Source organism: Triturus cristatus, chromosome 8 (assembly GCF_964204655.1).
Source record: "Triturus cristatus chromosome 8, aTriCri1.1, whole genome shotgun sequence".
In the NCBI taxonomy this organism is placed as follows: domain Eukaryota; kingdom Metazoa; phylum Chordata; class Amphibia; order Caudata; family Salamandridae; genus Triturus; species Triturus cristatus.
Window position 1 is genome coordinate 141,088,201 of NC_140591.1, and position 13,376 is coordinate 141,101,576.

Consider the following 13,376-nt stretch of genomic DNA (forward strand, 5'->3'; position numbering starts at 1 on the left):
GGTTCACTGCACAGCCTAAGGCCTCTACGATGCGGGCAGACAAAATGTTGTGGTGCAACGGGGCTCAAATCATCACATCCCAAAAAGTGATTGGTCATAGGTAGGTCCATATCGTTCCATCAGGTGGCCAGATCACTCTCTTAATGAGGCCGTAGCAGGACGGGTTCACAGAGCCGAACTACGGAGCTGCTTTTTTCCCATCGTGGAGTAGGTCTGCCCCCATATATGAATTTGCCCTGCCCTGACCTCAAGCTCTTGGAATTGACTTTTCACTTCCAGTTGTATTATGGTGGCAACTGCACTTTGCAGTATACCTCTGGATTCCTTTTTGGTATCTTTAACTGTTTCCACGCATATCTGCTGAGTATCATCGTTTTATGTTAGTTTCTGTATTTTGTAGGAATTAACACCTCCATTATTTCCTCTATCGCTGTATGTATGGCCTCTTTCAGCATTGCTGACGATAATCAGTTTTCTACCATGGAGTGTATGAAATCAGATCCTTTAACTAGTGTTATTCCTTCTTTTTGTCTAGCTTCTCTGTCTCCAAATATGAAGACAGAAAGAGACTTTCTCTTCTCTGCGTTTTGACTAGCTGTTCTCTAGATTTTAGCATTGTGTTTTGCAGATTTTCTCCTCTCATGTTCACCCTTAACCATGTGTGGTTTTACCTACTACACAGGCAATATGTGCATATGGAATCACTGAAACATGTATGTCCTCCTGATGACAGGAGCTGATCATGGGGTCTGTGGGGAGGAAATTTGTTGCTGCTCTTCGCCTCCGACCGGCTGAAGACGAGTTTTACCTCGTTCGTAGCCGTTACTCAACTTGTCAGTCCGATCTTACTCACAGATACTTTTACTTCGGTCAGTGTCCCCGACTTATGTGTTTTAGGACAGCGAGGCCTATAAACCCTGATGGGTAACTGTGATGACAAAATTGTGTAAAAAAGCAAAACATTTAACACTAAACAGCCAATCACATTCCAAGGTCAGAAAAACATTCTAAAGCTGCAGATGTTTGTCATTTTCTTTACCAAATTATCTGTAATTTTTGAAACGCCACTGATTGCCAAGTATTTTAGCAACTGTTGAACAGATTACACCATAAATAAGTACAGTAAACGTATTGACCTCTCAGTCAGTTCAGAATCCAAGCCAGTTTTCTCCCATAGCACTTAAGTCTCCAATCCCAATGGGTCATCTTGTAGGGAACACCAAAGTTCTGACCCCACAAGTCTTGAGCCTGGCAAGCACCCATTCAAGCAACCCTAAAGAGTTGTCCCTCGCTGGTCCACTTATCACAGCCACTCAAAGTCATCAAAGGGATAACTCAACTGGGGCACATGATATTAAAATCAACTCTTCCCTAGACCTGTCTTTTTTCACCAATGAATACAAAAGGTCCCCCGCTCAGGAACAGTTTTCTCTGCCCAATTTAAATGACCTTTGGTTACAATTACTTCAAAACCTCAAAATTACGGCGTCAGCACTGTCCTACTATTCAGATAAAATGGACCTACCGGTGGACCTCTTAAACACCCTTGCGGTGTATACCGCTGAGATTGACCAAAAAATAGAGGTGCTGAACCTATTGATAACAAAAGCCCAATCTCAAGCCCAACTTGTTCAATCAGTATGCTACTGTTCTCCCATCATAGACTCCTTATCCTCACTACCTCAATTTCTTTCATCAGTTTTATCAGAATTTTTTTTTGATAATCAATTTTATTAACATTTATAAAACCAAGGACATACGAAGACAGCCAAGAAGTGTTCGATATAGTAAAGACCATCATCAGCAGACAACTGGAGGCGTGAGCCAAGGAGACCGCCCATAAACACAATGATTCCTGGAGGGGGGAAAAGCAGCCATGGTAAAGGAAAGCAGACATAAAATTCAAAACAATAGACTTAACCATTTGCCCCATATCTTCTCAAACTTTTCGGGACACCCTCTGGCCTCAAAAAGGGGCTCCTCTTGGGCCGCGCACCAGTCCACCCCTCTGAGCCATTTACGAACAGTAGGAGGCTTGGCTTGGGACCAGGCAGCGGCGATATCCCGCTTGGCAACCGCCACTGCCGTACCCAAGAAATGCTTGTCAGCCCGAGAGCTGTCCAAGCCATCAAAGACTCCTAAGAGGAGGCGTAGGGGGTCGTGGGGGACCTGCCAGCCCAAAGTGTGTGTAAGTTCAGAGTCTACACCCGTCCAGAAGGAGCTGAGACCGGGACATTGCCAGACCATGTGGTAAAAATCGGCCGGGGTGTTCCCCCAAGGGGTACAGTCAGGTAAAGGGCGCAGGCCCGCAGTGTGTAGGCGTACCGGAGTCAGGTATGCTGTGTGAAGGTAGTAGAGTTGAATAAGGCATAATTTAGAGGAGGTAGTTAGGGTTTTGGGAGCCATTAGGACGCCTCGCCAGTCTGCTTCTTCTAGGGGACCCACCCATCCCTCCCAACGGGCTCACGGCGTATCTAAAGTGGAAGGGCCGTTGTTCACCACAGAGCGATAGATCCGCGATACTCCCCCTTTCCCCAGGTCGCCCATCATGACCTGCGCCTCGAGCGGGTTGAATTCGGGGAGTGAGGTACTGGGTGAGACATGTGTATGGAGGGCGTGGCGGAGTTGCGAATATTTGTAAAACTGTGACGGGTAAAGGGAGTGACACTGCTGCAGATCCGAGAAGGCCCGGATGTGATCACCAACCCAGACATCCCCGAGAAGTGTAATCCCGGTCCGATCCCATTGTCGAAACCCTCGGAGAGCCAAAACCTCAAGTAGTCAAGTGTCATGCCACAGTGGTGTGTGTTGAGTGAGTTTCTTGTTCCATTGTGTGTAGCGCAAGGCCGAGCGCCAGGCCGTCAGGACCACTCTGGTAATGGGTGGGATAGTCTGTGGGATAGGGGAACCGTAAGGTATGCCTGAAACTGAGGGAAGTCCATAGTCTCGAGCTCAATCCAGTAAGCCGGATCAGACCAGCCCCCAGCAAACCAGTCATGGATGACAAAAAGCCGGGTGGCCAGGTAGTGGAGATGGAGGTTGGTCATCCCTATACCCCCATCAAAGGGAGGTATCCGACAGCGGGCTAGGGCCATACGTGGTCTGCCGCTCCCCCACAGAAACTTGGTAATTACCCCATCAAACTTTCTAAACGAACTACCGGGGAGATGAAAAGTAATGTTCTGTAAAATGTTTAAAAAGTGGGGAAGGATCATCATTTTAAAAAGTGCCCCTCTGCCGAGGGGGTTGAGCGGGAGGGACTCCCAATGTTTGAGATCGGATTTGGCTTTCGTGACCAAGGGGGTAAGGTTGAGAGCCCATTCCAGTTCAGGGAGCAGGGCTATCCAGATCTCCAGATATTTAAATGATTGTCTCCGCAGGGGGATTGTAGACTGCCAATCAAAGCAGAATCGTGAGGAGTGAAGGGGGACCAAAGTGGACTTCGTCGGGTTGAGTCGTAGGCCCAAGACTCCCTCAAAGGACCGGAGCACCTCCAGACAGCGTGGGCTGGAGATCTCCGGGTCAGCCAAGAAAAGCATAACGTCATCCGCGTATAAGGCGATTTTGTCAGTCTGATGGGGGTCCCAAGACCACCCTGGGATCCGAGGGTCAGTGCGTATGAAGCACGCCAACGGCTCCGAATAAAAGTGGTGAAAAAGGACAGCTTCGGCGAGTGCCTCTTCGGATGTGGAATGCCTAAGAGAAGGCACCATTAGTCAGAACCCTTGCTTGAGGGCTCTAGTACAGGACCTGGATGAAGCACCAAAATCAGGGGCCAAAGCCCATCTCGGTCAGAACATCCCCCAGGTAGGACCAGTCGACCGTATTGAAGGCCTTCTCGAAATCTATTAGCAGCAGGGCTAGGTATGGGGTGAGCCGGTGGCGATGGGGTAGGGCCAGATGGAGGCAGCGTATGTAGTGTCGGGTGCCACGGACAAGCATAAAGCCACATTGATCGGGGTGGATCAAGTCATGTAGCAAGGGGCGAAGACGTTTAGCTAGGACTGTAGTAAAACTTTTCATTTCGGTATTAATAAGGGAAATTGGGCGGTAATCCGTGCAAGAGAGAGAGGGTGGCTGAGTCTTTGGGATGACCACGATGGTGGCCACGTCAGTCTCCGGAGGGAAGGACCCCGTTTTAACCACGTGTTGGAAGAGATCAGCGAGAAGAGGAACGAACAAGTCCCGATATGTCGCATAGTATTCCTGCGGAAATCCATCAGGCCCTGGTGTCTTCCCGGAATGTAATAAGGAAATAGCGCCCTGGATCTCTTCCGGAGTAAAGGGAAGGTCAAATCCGTTGAGTCGGATTGGGAGAGGCAGGGGAGTCGGACCTCAGCTCGTTCCAATAGGCCAGCCAAAGATGTCGTGGGGGGTCGAGCCGAGTAGATCTGGGCATAGTACCCCGCAAAGTCCTGGGCAATGGCTGAAGAGGTACAATGGCGGGTACCAGTAGCATCCCGGACTTCAGGGATAATTCTATTAGCTCTGGGGAAGGAGACCAGGTTATGAAGTAGTTTACAGTTTTTGTCTCCCCACCCATAGACACGGGCCACAGAAGAGCGCCATAGCGTCTTGGCCGAGTCAAGGGAGATCTGGCGAATCTCCTCGCAAAGCAGCGCAAGCTGTCTGTCCGAGTGGGCATCCTCCGCATCACCAGAGGTCGCCTCCAGCCGTGTGGCTTGCGCTTCGAGCTGAGTCAAGCGAGCGGATTGTTCTGCCCGTTTCGAGTGGACTAGTCCTCAGGCCACCCCTCGCATGGTGGCTTTGCCGGCTTCCCACAGTGTGCCCACGGAGGGGACTGAGCCCGTATTAGCCAAAAAATAGTGTCTCAATTCTATCTCGAGCACATCCTTGATCCCTGCGTCCTGCAGAAACCATGCATTAAACCACCAAACCGAGCGCGTCCCTCTGGAAGAAGCATCAAAGCGAAGAGAAATAGCGTAGTGATTCGAAATTTCCCGTGGGAGGATCGAAACACCGGAGACCAGTTGGGAGTCGGTGGCGGGAAGAAGAAGCAAATCAATACAGGAATGGGTGTGGTGAGCCGCAGAAGTGTGAGTGTACTGTTTCTCCCGGGGGTGCCAGAGCCTCCAGGCGTCACAGAGCCGAGTGCAGATGACCAGTCCGAGAGGCGTTTTGAACAGGTGAGGCGTGAAGAGGAGGAGCTCCCCGTGGCATGGAGGGTTGGCTGCAGAACCGCGTTAAAGTCCCCTCCGATTATGGTGTGGCCGTGTGGCAGGGCGGAGATCCCCTCAGTAAGGCAGTAGAGGGTAGAGGGGAGCGTGGCAGGGGGACTATATACTGAGAGGAAGTTAAAGACCTTTCCCTCGAGCCTACCGGAGAGGGACACGTAGTGCCCCTGTGTATCGGTCGAGACATGTAGAGGTGTGAAGGGGAGCCCGCGCCGGATTAGGATAGCCACCCCTCGGGAGCCCCGCATGAAACCCAAGTGCCAGACCCTGTCGAACCCATACCGGGCAAGGAAGGTGCAATGGGTTCCCAGGAGGTGTGTCTCTTGCAGGCGGAGGACGTCGGGGGACTGACGCTGAGCGCTCCTAAGGACGGCAGTGCGTTTAATGCTGTCTAACAAGCCATTGACATTCCATGACTAAATCCGGAGGTACATACCTTGTATGTGCTTCTGGGGAGTGGCTGGCGCAAAGTGGGAAGGGGGAGATCTGTGCCTCGGGGGCAAGAAGACGCAACATGGCCAAAAGAGAAGGACGGGGCTGGTGCCTGGCTGTGTACCTCCCGTTGGTGAAGAGGGCACGTGTGTGAAGTGGGCTGTCATGGAAAACAAAAATCAACAACGTATGAAGAGCTGCATACAGTGACTCAAACGGAGTCAAACTAGACAAAATACGGAGGACAACGGCCCCCCTGTTTTATCAGAAATGAAGAGGTTACCATCATTGGGCCGCCCTGAACCTTCATTCCAGGTAGTGCGTTTGGATGAGGCCGAGATGCCAGTTTCTGCGACTGTGCAAACAGGAGCCCCTTCCCCACGAATTAAGGTACCAGCAGATCCCAATGCACCCTTCAAAGCACAACCTCACCATCATGATACACATGATACACATCGGCTGTCGAAACGGGAAAATAAAGACTGTGGAAAAGCCGGAATAGGCTCATAGCGGAATCAAAAAACACCATCAGCAGTTATTTTTTAAAGAGTAACCCAGCGACATCACGGGACTTGCCCGCATCGCCCGAAACCAACATTAGCTCGCTATCAGCAGCGCACCTCTCAACGCCTCAAAAAAAATCTTGAAACTTGAACAATTTACTAATAGCAGAGTCGTCCCAAGTCTCAAGGTTCCCCCGGCATTCATCCACTCAAGTTACCTTTGGTCTTAACCAATTTCAACCCACAGAGGAGCCTCCAACTGGCAATGTGCCAGCTACGAATGTGAACCCTCAAAAATCATCCCTTGCAATCAGTGCCCCTTTGCTACACCAAGTGGGGATCAATAGATCAGACCAGCAGAATGCAGCCAAAGCGCCAGATGGTCAACATCCACCAACCCCATCTAGTCAACAACCTCCGGCGGTCATGAGTAAAACACTCCCCATTCCATTATCACCTAACCACTTGAGTGAACAGACATCCCTTTTGCCAGCCACATGTTTTTCCCAGGTGGCACCAGAAGTTATCTCTAGGCCAACCGAGTTTCCAACAGCAGATGTAGTGAATCATCCAGCAACTAATAGCTACAAGACGAAACTGCTGTTAACTCTTGAATTATTCTCCAGAGGCCCGCATGGCATTTTAAATCGTGGGAACATTCTCAGACTCTTTAAATCATCCTGGGACCTAAGAACCCTGGAATCAAATGACAAAATTGATACCCAGTAAAGGCACCCAAGTGGGAGAATCAACTCAAATTATATTAGCGTCCTCAGTTATCCGGGAATTGGTTCAATAAAAAGATGACCAATTTAAAAACTGGGGCATAATAATAACTACACCTTGCGTTCCCCGCTATCTATCAATACTAGCAAACACACAGGCCAACCAACGCCTCCAGCACAAGCCCGGCTCCCTTCTCATGTACTAAAGTCAGCCAGAAGCCGTTCACCAGCAGCTATCCTTGAACAAAAAACAACCAGCATGTCACCCAAAGACCAGACTGGTCATGGATGCCAGCAGCGCTATCCCGGAGTCGGAAAGATCAAACACCATCGACCACGGATTAACTATATGTTCCTGGAATATCAACGGATTCGTAAAGAAATATCAATCTTTAGACACTCTTGGCTTTGTAAAAAAAACACAATATAATACTTCTACAAAAAAATTGGGCGGTTTCCAGTATTCCTATTGAAGGCTACCTAGAATTTATGTCCCCTACCTCAAGACAGTGCAAGTACGGTAGGCCGCGTGGCGGACTTTCGATCTACGCTTCTACTAAACCGTCCCAGAGCATCAAACAGTTACAATTTGAAGTAGATTGGGTTGCCGGTATTGTGGTTGGAAGTCCAACATCAGATAGCCAGTTACTCCTGCTCAATGTCTATATCTCTCCACGCACCTCTGAGAAAAAACGTAAAATGGATCAACCAACTGACATTGTCTGTAATATACTAAGCGACCACGGTAGTATTCCTTGCATAATCTCAGGAGACACCAATACAAACCTCTATTGTAATTCTCCTGAAGACACTGGGACTGCCTCACCAGCGGTTTACCTACACCTTGCCCCACAATCAATACCAGCAGGACACAGACCCTTGAAACTGGGCGAACATGCAGCCATCCAGCTAAGCAGAGTATACTGTACTGAACGGGCACTTTCCTACAGACACCCCACCCCCCTTCCCGCTTGGACAAGAACTAACGGTCGAACCCATTCATATTTGGACTTCACATTAGGCAACAGCAAAATACTCCCCCTGATCGAGAGCTACTACATCGCTTCGCAAGGGGGAGAGTGACCATCGACCCCAAATAATAACTCTCTCGTCCAACATCCCACGCCTTCAGGAACTTGCTCACGCGCTCTCAGGTTGCCATACAGAGAACTTAAGGAGAATGAAATGGTCAGTCAGTGCTGCCTTCCCCATTATGTAAAAATGCAGAGCCCTTCATCACGCATTGAGTGATAATGATTTTCCTGTCATTTAATCAATTACTCAATGAATTTCCATCCAAGAGCGGCTCCTGGCAACCCACAACGCAATTTCGCATTTCACCAGCAACAAAAAAGTTAAAAGCTCAAAGGAATCTGGCCCTTCGCCTGGCTAGGGAAAGTCCAGGAAACAAAATTCTATTTATTAACTATAAGCAAGCACAAAAAGCTTTCAAGTCATCCATATACAGTGATAAACAAGCAGTGTCCGACCAGTTCTGGCTGAAATTAGTCCACACAAGCAAGAACTCCAATGCAAAGTCATTCTGGTCTCTTGTGAACATGAGCTTACAAGGATGAAGCGGTCATGGGAGCACAAATATAAGCGCAGAAGAATGGACTCAATTCTTATCAGCTCATTTTAACAACCATAAAAACAGGGACGACTACTCTAACCTCTCTTCATCAGCCGACCCCGGGCCACCACTCCCTGAAGCCAAACGCCCAGGTCTGTTCGGACCCACCATTTCAGTTAATCATGTTCATGGCAGAAACAACAAGTGAGGGACAGGAGAAGTGTGACAACCCAACGATGGAGACTCCAACGACATTAGAAGTGCTAAAAAACAACATTGCACTCTCAATTAGGAAAGCTAGGGCAGAAGGAGCCCCAGGGCCTAACGTTCTTCCCCAGGCCTTGTTCAAATCGGGGGTGGACCTGTGGTAAGAATAGCTGGGCCCCTTGTTTCTCCATTGCAGGCTACACCATACCATCCCGGAGTCCTGGAAAGGCACTATCATCCATCCAATCTATAAAAGCGGGAAGAGAAACGATCCTAAAAATTATAGAATGATAGCCCTCCTGGACATCGAATCTAAATATTACGCCAACATTTTATTGGAAGAACTCTCGGCCTGGGCAGAAACAACAAAGCGTCTCCCTTTCAACCAGACCGGTTTTGTGGCTAACTCCGGAACAACAAGCAATTTACTCATCCTATCTGTCTTGATAGAGAAAGCGGTACAAAAGGGGGTGGTGATGGACGGAGCATCAGAACCAATCAAACACTCACACCCAGTCAAGAGATCTGGGTTTGATCCATCACCGTTCCTTAGTCCACTCTGCCACCCCAGTTCAGACATGGCCATATGCAAATCAGTCTGACCCTGTGCCTCATGGGAACAGTCCAGCCCGAACTGCCAAGCCATGCCTTCCCTGGACCGGAAACAAGCTTCCTAGGACCGGTTTCTGGCATTTCAGCCGTCTTCAGCCAGGCTTGCTTGAATCCAGTGGCAAAGTGAGCAAGGGACTCACGTCTGAGCATACCCTGCCAACTTATGGCGAACAAAGCGGTACAAAAGGGGGTGGTGATGGACGGAGCATCAGAACCAATCAAACACTCACACCCAGTCAAGAGATCTGGGTTTGATCCATCACCGTTCTTTAGCCCACTCTGCCACCCCAGTTCAGACATGGCCATATGCAAATCAGTCTGACCCTGTGCCTCATGGGAACAGTCCAGCCCGAACTGCCAAGCCATGCCTTCCCTGGACCGGAAACAAGCTTCCTAGGACCGGTTTCTGGCATTTCAGCCGTCTTCAGCCAGGCTTGCTTGAATCCAGTGGCAAAGTGAGCAAGGGACTCACGTCTGAGCATACCCTGCCAACTTATGGCGAACAAAGCGGTACAAAAGGGGGTGTTGATGGACGGAGCATCAGAACCAATCAAACACTCACACCCAGTCAAGAGATCTGGGTTTGATCCATCACCGTTCTTTAGCCCACTCTGCCACCCCAGTTCAGACATGGCCATATGCAAATCAGTCTGACCCTGTGCCTCATGGGAACAGTCCAGCCCGAACTGCCAAGCCATGTCTTCCCTGGACCGGAAACAAGCTTCCTAGGACCGGTTTCTGGCATTTCAGCCGTCTTCAGCCAGGCTTGATAGAGAAAGCAGCAGTTCAAGGTAACCAACTCCACTGCTGCTTTGTCGATTTCAAAGCGGCTTTTGACTGAGCGCCCCGGGGTCGATTATTGCAAAAACTAGAGCTCTGGGGCGTACCCTCTGCTCTTTTAAATGCCATAATTCAACTTTACTCGGAAACTTGGGTCAGAATAAAGTTGGGCGAAGGCTCCCATGAAGATCGAGACCAAAAGTGGTGTCAAACAAGGCTGTGTGTTGGCCCCACTTCTTTTTAATCTGTTTATTTTGGATTTATCCCCCACACCTGACCATGTTAACAGCCACCCCCCCCTCCCCCCCCCGCCCCCCTCCCCAGATTAGGCGGAACCTGCATTTGCAATTTGTTGTATGCCGACAACCTCATGTTATTAGGTCACACAAAGGTAGGCCTACAGAGGCTACTCGCTCAGCTGCTCCCCTATACAACAAAAAACTGCCTTGAGCTGAACTTGTCAAAAACTAAAACCATTTCTTTTGAGAAAAAAAAGCTGCAGAACGGAGGGTGGCTCTTCAATAACAAAAGGATTGAATCAGTATCCCACTACAAATACTTGGGAATTCATCTTGACACTAGAGGCTCTGTTGTAAAGCAGAACGAGGCCCTAAGGGCCAAAGCTCTGTCACTTGTGGCTGCCTCCGCGAATCTCTCGAAACGACTACTCGGCCCTAGCCTATCCCCAATGCTAAAGGTAATGAAGGCAAAGATTACCAACTCCTTGCCATATGGGCATGAGATCATGAAGGGTGCAATAAGTATTTTATTAAATAAATTAACCACCAAAATTTTTAAACGAGATTTTCGCCTGCCAAAATCTGCATCTCCAGCCCAAGTTAGACTAGAATTCGGCTTACTGGACTATCACGGCATCAAGGCAGGTGCGTTCATAAAGCTCTACAACAAAATGCGTAATGCCCGGGAGGGCAGCTTGGAGGCCAGACTTTGGAACGAAATTTCGACCAGCCAATTCTGCCTTAAACATCGCCATCATCTGGACAACTCCCTGCAACTACTCGGAGTCAAGGAATATTGGGGAACAAACCCATCTCAGCCGGCGCTAAAGGGAGTCATCAAGTCAAGTGTCCGGCTGTGGTCCTTTCACTCCGACAGGGCAATATTGTCCAGAAGGAAACACGCCTGGGCGGTAATCTCTGATTTTAAACCGGGGGTCGAATCATCGTATTTATCAAGTACATTTGCACTTTTCTGGAAGCTAAAGTTCATTGCCCTGAGGATGGGAGAGCTGCCTTTTTTAAATAATAATGGCACCGCACCATTGCTAGCATCAAAAGCAGGGAGTGTGGCTATCACTCAGAAGCAATGGAGCATATAGCCTGCGCTTGTCCCACTCTGCTGATCGAAAGAAGGTTCTCACTGCGGGACGAATGGAATAAACTCGGATTTCATGCTTGTCGTCAAGCCATTATTGCTGTCCTGAACTCAGACAATATGAAGCTGAACATTCGGTTCACTAGATGTGTTGACAGAGCGGCAAATTGTTGGGCAAAAACAGGGCCGCAAATCTCCTTCAACCTGGCAGTGCTGCTATGTCATCCAGCCAGTCCCAGGATGCTTGTTTCCGGTCCAGGGACTTGGCCTGGCAGTTCGGTCTGGACTGTTCCCATGGGGCACAGGGTCAAGACTGATTTGCATATGGCTGGGTCCAAACTGGGGTGGCATAGTGGGCAAAAGAACGATGGATTTAACCCAGATCTTTTGACTGGGGGAGAATGTTTGCATTGTCAGCATTCCGTCCATCATTTGTTTGCTGTAACGCTATGTCATCCAAGGCTTAATCCACAAACTTCTGATTGACCAGAACAGTCTATTGGACCATTGTTTTTTGCCTACTATTAACTGGTTATTTTACCTATTCCCATATTTTAGACTGTTTTACTATTAACCTGAATCCTTTAAAGCTCTGTTTTTGTATACAAGCACCGTATGTCCTTTAAAAAAATAAAAATTGTAATGGTTTTAAGTAATCACACAATAAAGTACTATTATTAACCTCTGAATGGTAACCAAATTTGATGTCTTTTCCTAAAGCGTTTTTTTCCTTGAGCCATGACAATTTCCCCAAGGGAATTCAAATTGGTAGATCATACTTTGACAAATGAATATATTCCGTGCTGTCACAGATCAGTAACAGTGACTGAACTCATCAGTATACTATGTTAATTGGACAAAGAGGTTGGGTAGTTGGAGTCTAAAAATCATTGTCCAGACGAGCACATCTAGGTTTTTCCCCATTGCACTCTCTTGGTTGGCCACCTGTACAAGCCCATTGCCAAAGGAGTTAGAGATTGGTTAACATGTTGATGTAGTTCATTATGTAGAAGTACTTCAAATTGTTATGTGGCTTTTTTTAGGATAAATTGATACACAGCCTGCTTGAACAACATCTTTGGTGTTGCCGCATTATTCTGTGAAGGTATGGTGGTTAATCCACCCTCTCCCTTTTGGTAGTGGCAATTACTTACCTTGCTGCTTTTACACATTGATTTGACAAGGAGATCAGACAGTTGGGGGCCAAAGATCATTGTTTGTGTACCTTGGCAGTTAAGTGACTTTAAAATAGACTGGATGCCAACTGCCTTTGGCAGGAGTACCTTTTATCAGCCTCAGCAGAATGCGCCGGTATCAAAGGGACCTGGGAATGTCAGTGAATGCAAGGGCTTGTGATTCAGCATACGTTCCCGTGGCATGATATCCTTGACACTACGTGACTTCGGAGCTCGAAGGCTGACTTCCGAGGAGGTGTTGAACTAGTTGTAGGTACTTACTTTGGATGGGTTATTTGGCCGCTTCGTCAGTCGGTGTTACGATGACCAGGTACAAAAGGAAACAAAGCTGAGAAGAAGGACCGGAGACGTCAAGGTTAGTGTGAAACCTGCCATGATTTATGCCTGGACGCAGAGGTTAACGGAGGGGACAGGCACTTTGAACGTTGCTTCCGATCTACCTATCGCGAGACTATATATACTTATTGAAACAGTGAAGAGAGCAATCCGCTGTCCTGGGCTGTAGATCTGATCATTGAATGAAGCTGAACAGTGAGCATCGCCAAGCTTTACGAGACAGGTAACCACTCACAATGAGACGCAGACCCGGTGTGTGCGTGATCCCAGTAGTTTCCATGAAAATACCTCGGTCCCGCATGTGCAGCACTTGTTGAACAGTTGTTATTTTCTATTATTTGAGTAAGAAAGGGACTTTCAATTGAGATGAAACTTTTATCGAGACCAACAAAAAACACACCTGTCACAAAAACCAGTGCACGTGCTCTTCGTCGTGCATTAGTTTGACGTCGGGACGTAGGCTTTGCAGTTAATTTGTGCAA

At 48.3% G+C, this 13,376-nt stretch overlaps 1 long non-coding RNA gene across 2 annotated transcripts in view; it reads left to right on the plus strand.

The window, feature by feature from the left end:
- The window catches only part of LOC146801694 (uncharacterized), a 985,270-nt gene that overhangs the window by 73,462 nt on the left and 898,432 nt on the right, over positions 1 to 13,376 (plus strand). The window contains exon 1 of one of the 2 annotated variants that reach the window (XR_014967645.1): positions 12,663 to 13,117. The exons of the other annotated variant lie outside the window; for it this stretch is intronic. This is a non-coding gene — a long non-coding RNA (uncharacterized LOC146801694). Of the gene's footprint in view, positions 1 to 12,662; positions 13,118 to 13,376 lie in introns of those variants that run through there. 2 annotated transcript variants of the gene reach the window in all.